The sequence below is a fragment of the Egretta garzetta genome, unplaced genomic scaffold, assembly GCF_000687185.1.
Source record: "Egretta garzetta isolate BGI_Z169 unplaced genomic scaffold, ASM68718v1 scaffold204, whole genome shotgun sequence".
NCBI lineage: Eukaryota > Metazoa > Chordata > Aves > Pelecaniformes > Ardeidae > Egretta > Egretta garzetta.
Window position 1 is genome coordinate 2,812,270 of NW_009259424.1, and position 14,334 is coordinate 2,826,603.

The 14,334-nt window shown below is 45.8% G+C and overlaps 1 long non-coding RNA gene across 1 annotated transcript; it reads left to right on the forward strand.

Moving 5' to 3' along the window:
• The first annotated feature begins 16 nt into the window (after positions 1-16).
• Positions 17-10,384, forward strand: LOC118452082. The gene is made up of 3 exons (XR_004841741.1): positions 17-1,864; positions 2,660-2,770; positions 5,757-10,384. It is a non-coding gene; the product is annotated as an uncharacterized LOC118452082 (long non-coding RNA).
• The last annotated feature ends 3,950 nt before the right edge of the window (positions 10,385-14,334 follow it).

A 14,334-nucleotide genomic window follows, 5' to 3' on the forward strand; every position in this document is an offset into this window, starting at 1 on the left:
GAACTTTTTGCCCGGCTGTAGCTCGGCCGTGCGAAACCGAGCCCGGTAGCGCAAGGACAGTCATGGACGTGTAACGGGCTACGCAAACGGTTTATTTTTGACCACTAATTGCTTGTTACAGCTAAGCCACTTGGGCAACCGTATCAGATTTCAACCTACTTTCTGCCACCGCCCGCTCCCGTTGGAGTGTTGGCCCGAGGTCGTGCATGCGCTGTCCTTGATGTGTCTCCTTATCCTCACTTTCCAGTGCGATTGCATCTGAATTCATTATCTTTAACCACAGATGAACATCGAACGAGCACATGGAGTTCCAGACGCCGATCCTCGGAGAATCCACGTGTGACGGAAAAGATGGATAATCTCTTTGGCGCGGTTCCAGCCTGGTGGTTGTTTCAGGCTGATTGTACAAAAAGCCTACAGCATTTATTCTGCCAGGGCATTACACACAACATCTTATTTCGTTTCTCTATCTGTGGCAACGATCCTATTACTGCTTTCCAATGTACGTGACTGCGCATAGCGGATCATGCCTAGAAAATATTGTGGGTTTGAAGTCGGAAATTAGCCTGTTAGTGATGGGGTTAGTTAAACAAAGTTAGGCTCTGATCACAGAAATATACAGGCTCATTGTGCATACAGAACATCCACAGAAATACACACCTTGAGTTCAATTACTTGAGCGGATGTTCAGCTCCTAAGGGCGGTGGCAGGTCTAGGCCCAGCTGGCTAGGATTCTGAAAAACAGCCGAATGGTAGTATTCACTCAAATAGGGCTCCAGTGGCTGCAGCCCACCAAGGTAAAAAATTTCAATCAAAAAACAAGGTAAACCAGTGTGTTTTCTTGATTAAAGGCAAACTCAAGTCCTAAGGTATGCATTAAACTTCAGTCAGGTATATGTGGCCTTATAGTATTCTTAGGTATTACACATGAATCAGAAACTCTGTACATGAATCAGAAATACAGGTGTGGAGGGCATGTGACGGCCCAGTAGAGGATGCAATACCAATATGGTAAACAAAGATTGGTGGCTTGAGTCTCTCTTCCCAAACCTATTTCCTTCCCTCTATCAGTAAGTTTGGTGCACAGAATACAAATTTAGGTCATGGCATTATCGCTTCCTCTTCGTAGAGGAGGATGTTCATTTGAGCTGCTGCTTTCGAGTTCCACCTGAAGCTACAAAGCCCTGCAGTCTTCAGCCGTTTCATGTTCACCCCCCAATGTTTTAAGTCATTTCTCTCTCCAGTGCCAGTGTTGGGAGCACAGGGTGAAGATCAGGTGAGCGTTTCTCTATCTGGCAGGAACAGGTCTGCCTGGTAGGATGCTTAGGATGAGGGGGCAGACGTCTTGAGTTGAAAGGTGGAGAATGGCCTGCAAGCCTTTCTGTATCGGAGTGAACTGCCGAGGACACCGGCAGTCTCACTGCTGCTGCGTTGATTGGAACCTGGCGTTTTGTCAGAAGGCGGGGGATTTGGAAGGCTCCGTGTTCAGTGTGCTCTTCTGTTCGGTCCCCTTCTGTGGGGACAGTCAATTTAATTACAGAGGTATGGACTGGATTTTTTGGCAGTTATTGTTACCAGTGATAACGATAAATCATCTCTCTCCTGGCTTAAGCTATCCATTTGTGTCCCGCCTCAGCAATTACATTTTATGCTTGCAAGCGATTGTTAGAATATTCACTTTTGAACACGCTGGTTCTTTTTCTGTGCAGCGCAAAAATAAACCGTTTTGTGGAAACAGAAATGCTCGGTATTGGTAGGCCATTGTGCGCTTGGAGTAACGTGCAGTTGTAAGAAGGATCAGCGTGGAAAACCGTGACCCTGAGTCCTGATCTCAGCCTGATCTTGACTGGCTGGGTGATATTAGGTGAGTTACTTGACCCTTTTATGCTTGCCACTCTGTAAACCATGAGTCACACGTCCCGTGTACAAGGATGTTTATTAAGATTTTGGGAATATCTTTGTGCGAACATTCCCGGTGCCACGTTACATCGGCAATAAGGTTTATACTTTGCATAACTGATCGCCTTAGGAGTCTCAATGTTTTTAACTACTGTATTGATTTCCATTTCTAACAGTTACAGACAAAAATATGTCCTTGGCACTTAACGTTCCAGTTAAATGCTATGTCACACCCACATTTTTCAGTGCAGTAATATTAAAAAAAAACCAAAAAAACAACCTCAAAAGAAAAGCAAGCTGTCCAGCCAACTGACAATTAAATTGACATGTTTTTTTTTTCTGCTGAAAGGCCATATTTTTAGCTGGCCTCTGCCATCTTGAGTGCACGTGAAGAAAAAAAAAAATCTCAGTGTAGTTGCTTGGCTGGGCTTTGAGACTAGTTTGTGTCGGTGATGCAATGACCAAAGTTCAGCCCAGTGGTTTGATGATACAACCAGTGCGAGGGAGGTCAGGTTCAGGTTACGGTTTTGGTCTCCTGCTGTGTTTGGTTTTTACCCCCCACACAGAAAGAGAATGTGTTGAGAAGTATTACAGCTATTCTCTCCTACCCAACTCTCCCCTGCTTCTAGGCTCCTCTCCTTTCTACCTGAACTCTCCTGTGGGATTGGCAGTTTTTCAGCTTCTCGCTGCTTCTTTGTTGTGTATTACAATTGCCCACGAGTTTGTGAAATATCCCTTGCTTATTTTCACTTTCTTCTAGGGGTTGCTTCCCAGATTCTCTTAATTTGGTTTGAGAAGTTAGGATTGCCTGTAACCATCAGGTAAAACAACAGTCTTGAATGGATGAAAATGCCAGCTGCCTGCTTAGAAGGTCAGTTGTTAGCTGCCATTAAGTGTTGCGTTACGATGCTAGGATATTTTGCAAGGTGTAGAACTTGGACAGGCAGTACAGAAACCATCCTCCGTTATCATGTTGCCAACGGCTGCAGATGTGTATTTACATAAGACAAAAAATAAAAATCTGTGTCAAAGAACATCCTTTTTTGCCCTCTTCTTGCCACCGGTTCTGCCAGGGTATACATTATTACTGTTTTTTTATAGCTACCACCAATGAAGAAGATAGATGTGAATGCTAGCCAAACATGATTCAGATGAGAACAAGACTAAAAAGAGAGAAGACAAACAACATGTCTATAATGTTTGCTGGCTCTCCAGTAATGGCTTACGTAAAAGAAAGTTGGCTATCAATTATTCATCAGAGAATTTATATATCCGTAGAAACACGGGAGAGTGCTAGATATAACTGTACTGAAATCAAAAGGGGAATTAGGTTCATATATATGCCAAACTTCAACCAGATCTATGTAATATTAAGACTGCCACCCACCCTTACCACTTCTTTACTGACACACATCCTGTATTCCATTAACCACGTAATTCACCCTTTGCTGCACTCTTCATTTGTTGTAGCCTCTCTGTTAAATGCACTATTTCTATATAAAGCACGTCATTAATGAGTTTTATTGACAGTTTGCTGCTGAACAGCCCAGAGCAGGAGCTGGAGTGACTCAGAGCAGGAAGGGCTGTGCAGCGTGCATCTCCCCGTGCATGAATCTGCAGAGGTAATGAGCCTCATTCGGAGTTTAGCTCCACTGGTTTCCACGGGTGCAAATCAGATCCGTGCCGATATCTCTGATGCCGCCCGGGTTAGACTGGTGGTGGGTACTGAGTTAGTTGTGGCCTATTCCTTCTGAACTCTCTGACTGTCTAGGACCATTCCTGGGGGTGAGACGTCTTACCAGCATGGTTAGAAACTGCCCTCCCTTCGTGCGCTCCCTTCTCAGCATGTAGTTTGCAGGAAGGCATCTCTGGCCAGAGCCGCTTGCGTGGTGTCGCTCGTGGCTACCGCAGCTGCGGCGCTGCGCGGTGCTTTTGCCGGCTGCATGCAGCCATGACGAGAGAGAGAGAGGGAGAAAATCCCCCAATGGTTGTGGAAGGAGTTATCACTTGACATTTCTAAGTTTTTCATGTATCTTTCTAAAGGTAATCTGATATAATCTGGGAAAAATATGACCTTTGTGTCTAAAATTTAAAAATGTATTCAAGAATATTGTGAAGTGTCAATAATCCTGGGAGCTCAGATAGAGGCAGGAAGGTAGAAAAAGTTTTTTTTGATAATTACTGAGATGAAAGAAACCCACAGCTGAATTTGCAAGTGTACAAAAAGCTGTATTATCACTCTTTCTTATTACTGGCCTGACTTTCAAAATCAAGTATCAGTGGGAATGCATATGGATACTACGTTACAAAGAATGTAATTAGAAACAAATGGGAATCATTGATTAAACTGGTTAATCTCATGATGTACAGAAGACCATAATTTGGACCATCACTTTCAGTCTTTTCCCTGACTGCAGAAAAGACCCAGTCAAAGATGTGGCATCTTTACTTGTGATTTCTTCCCTGCATATTTTTATCTCTGATTGTATTAAAATTATTTGATACGTATTTTACATAAGTGCGTTCAAAAGCAGAAAAATGCATAGAAGTCATTTATCATTTTATCGATAGAAGTTACTGCTAATTTACATGCTGACAGTAGCTGTTAGGCAAGTTGAAATCTGTTAAAACCACTTCCCCATAGGTCCTTCGAATTCCGTCGCCGTCACTGGCTGCCAGACCCACAAGGCCCCTCCGGCCTCTGGTTACATCAGTGCCGAACTCCGCTTGGACTTTTTTTTTGCGCTCCCTGTTACTTTTTCAGAGCATCCCGAGGGCCCCATTTGGTCGCTCAGCGGGAGAGCGGAGGGTGGGAGAAAGCTTGCAAGGTCACCTTGGTTTGGGAGCAGCTCCCTCGGGCTTCAGCCCTCCCCATAGCAGCTGGCTTTCAAACGGCAAGAGGAGGTTTTGTTGATACGACCCAGGGGAAAGGCCCGCGTAGCGTCCGAAGGCTCTGCAGAGCCCTCGTTGTCAGGCAGCGATGAGAAAGGCTGCTCCCTTGCAGGGGGAGCCTTAGGTTTCTCTCTCAGTGCAAGTCTGTTCTCCCGTTATCACCGATTCAGTGCCGTATTTACCTTTGCCCGCTTTGAGATAGGTGCGGTACATAAGCACTTTTGTGCTAGGGTAGGGTGTGATCCTGCTCTGCTGGAGTCTGAGAGTTGGAAGTAGGAAGTTTACTCAGCGGGGAGCGAGGTACGGGTCTACCACTGCTTGTGCTACGCTACGTAGTGACCACCAACTTTTTGGCAACCTTGCTAGTCAGGTCTAAAGTAATCTGATTTCTGTGGCCTAAAGAGTTACTGCTGTGCAGCTGAGTCACAGTAACCCGCTTGGTGCTCACTCATAGCCTTCCCTCGCTGCCACAAATGCTTTAGCGTGGACTATCTTTAAGCTAAGCCTTTCTTTTTCACAGTCATGAGTGAGGATGGGTTATGGTCGTCACATGGGTGATAAGCAGTAATGCATGAAGCCATAGTAACTTGGTTGTCTTTGGTTATACACATAGCACATTATTTTAAGAATCTCTCTTCAGCGAGAGAGCTTTTTCATTTCTTAACGATTTGGGATCAAATTAATTGCAGTGGAGATCTATACAGGGTTAATCTATAGAGCTAAATTTAAGAAGGGAAGAGTAAGTAATTTTTAAGGAATAGCCAAGGAACATTTTTCTATTTTAAATAAATAATAGATACAGTTTTTTCACGGAAAGACTTAGTGTTCAGCAGAAAAAGAGGCAAATGGTAAAATTTAGTGGGTAAGGGGTTCAGTGGGACAGGGAAATTTCTTCCAATGTTTTCAGGTGTTTGTAGTGTGTAGGTTAATCAGCAAATCCAGTAAAATCCTTCTTTGTCCCGTAGGTAACTCGAGGCCTCCCGGAGGAGGAAGGAAGTTTTATGCAAGTGTTTGAACAAGGGAGGTGGACTGAGGGAAGGAGAAGAAAAAGGCCAGGACCCACAGGACTGCTATGGCTGCCCACACAACGGTGTTGATCTCTCTTTGAGTTGCGGTTATCAACTAGGATTTGACTACTTGCAAGGCAGAAAAACATCAGTTAGAAAATGCTGGTAATTAGTTAGTAGGGGAAAATGGTGAGGAAGAAGCGAAGGAAGAAAGAGATGCCAGTGTGGATGAAATGTCAGTGGATGAGGTCAGGGGGACGTTCCAAAGAAGCAGCACGCAGAGGCGAGTTGGTATTTGAACCTGCAGGGAATGAGGCAAGGAGGGAACGGGGCAGTTCGGTTCCATGATGTACACAATTGCGGGATGAAAAACTGTTAAAGGGAACATACAAAGGCATTTGGAAAATCAGTGCTATGCGTAGGCTGGGTTTTGAAGTGTGGATTGAAGTGATGATGCAAAAATTTTAGTTTCTTTAAAAATGAAGAAAGTAATTTTAATGGTGTGTTGGAGGACAAAGTGAAAAGTCACAAGTTTGGAAATGACAGAGCTATAAACATGACCTTTGCTGGCTGTGCTCTAGTACTCGGAGTATTTACACAACCACATGCTCTTTTTCAGTTAGAATAATGTACTTGTCAGTACCATAGCGCTTCTGCACTGGGCTGCAGTGGGCATAGGTAAACTTTCAGATGATTGAGGAAAAAAACCCAAATGTTCGCAAGGTATAAAGGAAAATTAGTTCAGATATTTAGTATTTAGATTTTACTTTTGCATTTCACAGCATGGTAGCAAAAGCGTGGCAGATTTTTCTTGGAAAATTAAGATGCATTCCAGCAGAAACTGATGCAGAGACTCAGCTTTTTCCTGAAAAATAGCTTCCGCTATTCCCTGTAGCTAAGTATTTAGAGCTTGCAGGATCAGGGCCTAACAAGCCACACATCCTTCTTACTATTTTTTTTTTTTTTCCTCCAGAAAAACAAAACTCTCCATGTTAAAATGATTGGAAATTGAACTTAGGGGGATCTAGCATGTGATTACTTTTTTTAGACAGGATTTTCTTCATAGCTGAATTGGACTGAGTCTTTTTTTTCTCCCAAACCAGATGGTAAGTGATTCAGTACTTTCAGCAGTAGAAAAATGATTTGTTTTCTTTCCTCAGTGGTTGGTGTGAATGTACTTTTCTTTATCTATTTACATATTATGTAAACACACTTTACCGGCATTTATGTACCTCGTTTACAGTCCTAATCCTGCAGAGAGCCCTGTATAGGTAAGGCCTTGCACATAGAAGGAGTTGATGTTGCTTACGGAGAGCTGTTTGCATGGAACTCATGGCAGGGTTGTAACTGTGTTTGTATTTTTATATGTACACTTAAATTTGTGACACTGTAAGAGAATGCCAGCAGGACCGTAAATCCGCAAAACAGTTGAGTAACTTTGCGCACTTTACTTTTTTTCACCTAACAAAGTCTCTGGGGATGCCCTTGATCTCTTCTGCTGTCTTCCTGTGGTAGGCTGTTGTCCTTGTGACTTCTGAGTTGCAGCTAAAAGCTTTATCCTTTTTATAGAGCGTTGGGGCGAGTTCTTCCTGGTGTGCAGAGGGCGTGAGGGGCCTCATTCGTGTGACCTTGTGGACTTGTACTGATGCTACCAGGGGGACTTCGGAAGGGATTCCAGTGACAGTGAGAAATATTTGGGAGAGTATTAAAAAAAACCCACCTTCTTTCATGCGTGCATCTGGATTCTCAAGGTTGTCGGCATCTAGGTTTGTGTGTGTATAGACAGTGTTAAAACTAAATGCAGCGTTCTTCATCGTTTTGTGCTGAATAAAACATACATGTAAACCATATACATGCCGTGTCAGCATATGGGTATTTGAGGCAGAACGGAATGATCTGAAGCTGATAGCGTACTACATTATAGGGAAAAAGTATGTTGGAGTGTCCAGCTGTTGATTCCTTATCCAAGGAGGTTCAAGCAAGGTTGCCCAAGCAGCCTTACGGCTGTCCTTTCCAAGCAGTTCAGAGCCATTTTGTAAATTGGATGTGCTTTTACCCTAGCTTTGTCTGGGAATGAAAGCGTTCAATGCATAGAGTCATACTGCTGCTTTACTGAGAAGGTAATACTCTACTTCAGAAATAGTGGCCAGCTTCTCTGTTTACAAATCTGTCTGTACAGCGTTGGAGCGGAATTATCCGATTCTCTTCTTGGTTCTCACCTCATCTACGCACGCTTCAGTTGAGTCACTGGGGCTTCGCGCAAAGGAGCTGGCCCCTTGCCTTGTTTTCCAGGTTTACCAGAGAGTCGAAACCCAGTTCTTAGCATCTCCCACTTGAAAAATGTGACAATCTTCTGCTTCTGAGAATTCTAGTAGGGGAAAAAAAAAAAAGACATGTGAATTAGCATGAGAAATACTGCGCTGTGGCATGTCAAGTTTTTCTCCTCCATTAAAGTATTCAGTGGAAGGGTGGCAGACGAGGGCCCTTAAAGCTAGCTCTGTGGTTTTGTCGTGGGTCAGTAGTCAAGCTGGGGCGACTGGCTGTGCTCCTATTTGTGTAATAAATTACTTCTCCCTTTATGCAAGGGGAAGGTTTGGGGGAGTTTGCCTCTCGGGCTACGCAGCTGCTGATGTGGTCACGCAAGGTGGCAGAAAAGCGTGTCTGCGGAAGGGCAGGGAATCCTGTGGGATGCTGCTGGATGGGGTGGCCTGGGAATCCCGCCCGAGGTCAGGCTGCCTGCTGGCAGGAACGAGGGTTCTCTGCCTGTTAGGTACCGAGGGCTGTACCTCTGGACATACCTCATCACGGTCGCTAGCAGTCACATTTTTTTATAACTGGGAATTGCTTTATTACATTACCAGAAAGAAATAAAAGCATGAAGCAATGGTTACGAACTTCTAAACGCTGTATCTGTAGAAGAGCAGAACAATAACTCCGAACCCAGCTGTTGTGGGCGTGCAGGGACAGCGGGATTAAGATTTTTGTTCACTCAGACTGTGGCCGTGCATGCCCTTGCCCTCGTTGCTGCCTCCTGACTGGCAGCAGAGCGCTTGCTTCCCAGCGCCGCGGTTCCCGGTGTCCCCTGGCACCTCGCCGCCTGTCCCTCTCCGGCCAGGTGCTGCCCAGGGAATGGCACCGTGCCTGGGAGCGGGGCTGTGGCTGCGGCATGTACAGCAGATGAAGGGAGTCCAGATGAAGGGAGTCCAGGAGAAGTTAAACCAGGTGATCTGTCGGTCAGGGAGAATGAGGGAATTCTGCCCTCAGCACAGAGGGCTCTGAAAAACCAGGGCTGGAGATCTGTTACCTCCTGTGAGCCCCAGGGAGTACAAACTGCGGAGAAAGCTTGGCTCAGAGCTTTGAGGACTAAGTAATTGCTGGAAGCTGTAGGTTACTTAGGACATAAGCATGCATTTATAAGCACTGGGAGTACTGAAGAGAGTTTCTTCTGGTTTCAGTTAATAACAGGGCACGTTGTGTACAGTTTGTTTGCTTGGTTGGTTCATTTTGTTGTGTGTAAATACACTGTAGAAACAATTTTGTCTTCTGTTCAGCATTACTCAGCTGGCGTGCTTCTTGCAAAGCATTAAGGGGAATAAGTAACCTGCTCTGCTCTGTCTGGGAAACAAGGTCCATTTGAAATAAAGGCCCGCGAGGGAGACGGTGGGACTGCAGAGGAATTAGAAGGACAGTGCAGCAGACGGAAACCTCCGTTGGCCATGTGAGTTGCCTCAGTGAAAAAGGAGTTCTGCTCTCCCGCGTGCGGTACGAAACTCAAGCTCCACTGATCTTAGTGGAAATGACGTGGTTTTGCACCGAGGCAAATGAGAGCAGAATCTGGCCAACTGTTAATAGCTTTTTGTATTTGGGGCTGAAATAAAGTGGCTGTGTATGCAAATAATTGTGCAAGCGTGATTCCTAAGTGACTTATAAAAGGCGAATTCAATATTTAATTGTTGGAAATACAAACTGTTTGGCACAGATCTCCTGGTTTGGCTGAGCTGTACTTGACCTGTGACAGAGAGAGCAAAGGTGATTTGAAGTCCTGGGATCCAAGGGGCCAGTCTGTAATGGAACTCAAGGCAGGGGCAGCACATTGGCTGCTTTGTAATTCCAGATGCTTATGCTGTGTACAAACCCAGTTGATTCATTATCTTTTATTTCCATTATCTCATCTCCATCTTTATGTGTGAATCTGAGCTATTTGACTTCAAGGGGGTGGCATGTAACTAGAATTGAAAAAAAAAGGGGGGGTTGATAACAAGAAGTTGGTGGTTTTGATGTAAAGATGTTCTGATGTAACCAAAATGATAAAATTGGTTAAGCCTATGTGCAGAATCTGAAAACTTTGTGGGAAGCCTAGCAAGTTGAAAATAACCTTTCTTCTGCTCTGTGCCCTGCATTTCTTGCAATATTTTGACCCATGCCTCAGAATGGGGATAATTTGGTTCTTAGAATATAAAAGAGATGATTACGAGCAATCACACTGCTGTAGCTTAACACACTGTCGCTCCTCAGCTGTGCTTCAGGACCCAGCTGAACTTCAGGAGCTCTGCTCTGGCGCCCAGTGGTGGAATGGTACCTGTTGGCTTAAGCCATCTTCCTGTTGTTAAGTCCTTAAACCGTGATAATCTCGCCACAAGTTATCAGCCGTCCTGAGGCCTGGAACTGTGGTCATTCCATTCAAACTCCTGAAAGCAGAGAATGTTTTTCCTGAGGCCAAGATTTAAAAATGCTTTTACTTTTCAAAGAGCCTCCAGAATTTGACAAAGTAAATTTTACGTATGCAAGCTCTTTTTTCTTTTCCCCCCTTCTATTATGTAAAGGTGACAGTACAAGTGTGGATGGTGTGGAGAGACATCGGATTTTGTTGGGATAGAAGTGTGAGCCCAGAGCCGATGGGGTACATCTGAAAATACTTCCTGGCAAAAACTGTGCCGGCTGAGAATCAGCAGCTCGCATCCAGTTGACATCACTGGAAGATGCACACACAAAGTGAAAGTACTATGTGGCCTTTAAGCTTCTGTTCCTGTGGTACATGAGGTTTTATACTACACAGAAGAACCGAACCATTCACTTTTCTGGGTAATTGAGATAAAACGGGTATCTGTGATCTCTTCCAGTCTGCTCTGTCTGGGGTATGCCTCCATGACTTTAACCAAGCGGTGCGTATGCGCAGCAAGGAGGCTCTTTGGGTGGAAACACCATAGTGCAGGACTCAGTAAGTGACGATACCTGATAATTTTTAGAGGTGAGGACAACAGTTGCTGCTCGTCTAGATCATAGAAATAACTTGAGGGAATATGTTCACCAAAGTGAAACGTTCTCTAAAATGCTTCCTAACAGGTTACTTCTCGTTTACTCCAAGAGCAGTATCTTTTTTTCTAAGCCAAATGGAAAATTAGATTTTCTTCTTATTTAAGTATATGAAGAGTAACTGTGAAAATTGGTTGGTGACCAGTGGAAAATCAGGCCCGGTGATTTTTTTTGTGTGTTTGGCCAAAGGAAAGGGCATTTCCATTTTCTGTTGCTGATTGCATTCCCCTATGGTCTTGTCTAATACACAGAAACACCAAAACCATATCAAGAACATTGTCTCTCTTGTGCCTTGTTGTTCCCCGTTCGTGCGTGCCTCCTCCCTGTGACTGTCCTTTCGGATGTAGCTCTCTGGGACAGGAGCTCTCTGTCGCTGCGCCCCAGCCTGCGGGCGCTGCTGGAGCTGGGAGAGCAGCTTTGCTTGCCCGCTGCTGCTGGGGGTGACTGAGGGCTGGGTTAGAAGGCTGGCGGGTGGCTGCCGTGCTTTTTGAGGTGAACCCCATGAAGCAGATGGATTGCATGAGGAGCCTTGTGTTGCTCTGGCTGGTGCCAAGCGTGGCTGGATACATCAGAAATCCCAGAGCTGCTCAGCTCTAAGCCCTGTCTGTGAATCTACAGCACCAGCCTCCATTAAAAGGCCAGTTCCTGGGGGTTTAGGAGAGATAGCTGGATAAATACTTACAACTTGTTTTCATTTTGCATGGCACAGGATTTGTTCTCCCTTGCAGGTGACTTCTCCAGTGCTGCTCGGATGTGCCTGCTGCTCTGTGATGGCTCCTGAAGCCTGCTCCGAAAGCCTGGGTTTGACGGCAGCCTCTGGCATGCTGTGGGCCAGCAGATCTGCGTAGCAGCAGGCCCACTGGTTTTCCTGCAGGGACTTAAAGGAGCTTTGGAGAAATGGAGTGATTCAAAAATTCGCCACTCTCTTCTCTGGCAGTTCCCTGGATTTGAGGTGTCCTTCATCTCTGGCAAAGCTGGGCAGCATTCTGGGGAGGAGCGCAGCACTGGCTTTATTAGCTTTCAAACACTTAGGGCTGCTGATGGTAGGTGCTCTAAGTGTAGGCTTTTGGATGCGAGTTTTGTAGGTGAGGGAGAAGCATCGCTGTCGGATGAGCTGGAGGGGTAGTGCTTTGACCTCGTGGTACACAGGACAGGCTGAGGAGAAGGAATAAGCCTAACAGAGAGAAAACCCTCTTAATCTAGGCAATGCCAGCTTGTCATCGTCACTTTAGTAGTTATGTAGCTGCAAGCCTACTGCTGCCTGCTTTGCAAGGGGCAGGTCATTAATGGCAAGGCACGGCATGGTGCAGCGTGCTTAGGGCTTTGAGGTGCTGACAAGTTGATACCTCCCAGAATAACTGCAGAGAGCATGGTTGTGTCCAGCATGAGGTACAGTTTTAAGAACTGAAAAAAACCTCTTACCCAGCATGTCACCCTTGAAGACAACATGTGGCGTAGCGCTGAAACCTGAATGTCCCTCACTTTCTGCCTCCCCAGCAGCTGCATACATGCATTCAGCTTCTCCTTAGCGTGAGCCGCAAGGTGAGAATTGGTGTAGCACAGGGATCGGAGGAGCTTTGGGGTGCAGCAGTCCTGTGCCTTTTGACCTGAGAAGCGCTGGAGCAGCGGGGTAGTTGTGTTGGGCAGGGCGAAGGGATGGAGCAGGCATACTTTTAAGGCAAGACCAAGAGCAGAGGCAATTTTGTGGGCCAGAGAGAGCGTGGGACCGAGGTAAGGGAATGCAAGAGCACACTCACTATATGGCTGCTAAGCAGGGAGCAAGAAAGGATTTTACTGTTTGTGGCTGGAGGGATGGACAAGGAGTGGTGGATTGGGCGAGAACAACGTGGTTGGGCTGTGGGGTAATTGTAAAATATACCCAGAGCTTGCAATTTATCCCAGACCAGATGGGAAATGTTCTGGTATTCTTCGGTAGTGCTTACAAGCATCCGATAGTCACCGTGCTGGGTGCCCAACTCGGTGCCCAGAGCACTGACCATTTGCCCGCTCTTGCTTGTCATGCACACCTGCAGATTTAATGCTTGTCTTCTGGAGAACGCAGCACTTCCCTGCCCTGCGAAACAATGCTTCTCTTCTGCCATTCTCATGGAGATGTGGTGCAATGATATCACTTCCTAGCGAGGGGCTGGTGAATCACTTTGTTGGTGTTCATGAATCACTTCTTTGCTACCAGTTTCTGCACTGGTCTTAATATAATTTCCAAAAGCAAAAATCATCATTTCAGAGACCTTTTATTTTTTGTTAAAGAGAAAATACTGGAATTATCTTGTTGCATAATGTACTGAACCCAAGCTCCCAGTGCTGCAGAAGAGCTCTCCCAAATCTCTTTGCGTGGCTAAGGGTATTGCCACCGATCTGATCAACACCCTCCCCGGCAGTGGAGAGCTTGCTCGCACCTGGGTGGAGGGAGGGAGTGTACGTCTTTGTCTCACCACTACTCTGGTGGGTAGGCCATAACTTAGTTTAAAGTTTAAAGCTCTGCCGTGGCTCCGATAACCTCTTGCATGGGAGCAGAAGTGCTCTAAGCTGTCATGGCTAGGGGTGCAAAGGCTCTTCTGCTAGTTGAGAGCCTCTGGTGTTTTATTGCCTGCCTAGGAAGTGCAGCTGGTTGTTCACCTCCATCAGCTTTGTACCTCAAGTGGTGTAAAGAGTACAGTAGTAGTAAGCAGGTCGCTCGGAATTTGCTTGTCCCAGGGAAGAACAGACAGCAGGCTGTGTGGTCGTATCGAGGCAATGTCGAAGATCTGTGACATGCATGTTCTTATGCATCGGCACAGGGCTTTGGCCTGGGGGAAAAGGAGTTGAGCATGGTGTGAATACAATCTTGTGAGGGTAAAGGCACTTGTGGTTTGTTCTTGGCAAAGCCTGAGGCTGCTTTAAGTCATCTTCATGACAGGACCAATCTTCTGGTGGCCGATGGGTCAGGGAATTAACTGCAGGGGAAGCATAGGAGCACTGTTGCCCATTACCTTGTTCGACGGGCCAGGTGTCCCTCCACCACGAGGGTCCAACCTGTTTCTCTGACCAAGCACCACACGTGCTCCAGCAAGCCTGCTGCTCCCCTCGGACAGTATTTCCCTGTTGTTTGGTCTTGACTGTTTCGCCTTTCCCTTTCTCTGTCATACGTTGCACATTGCCAGCTGGTATTTGTAACATGTTCAGTAGAATTTTAAAATTAAACTTCTTTGGAGGAGGTCAGCAT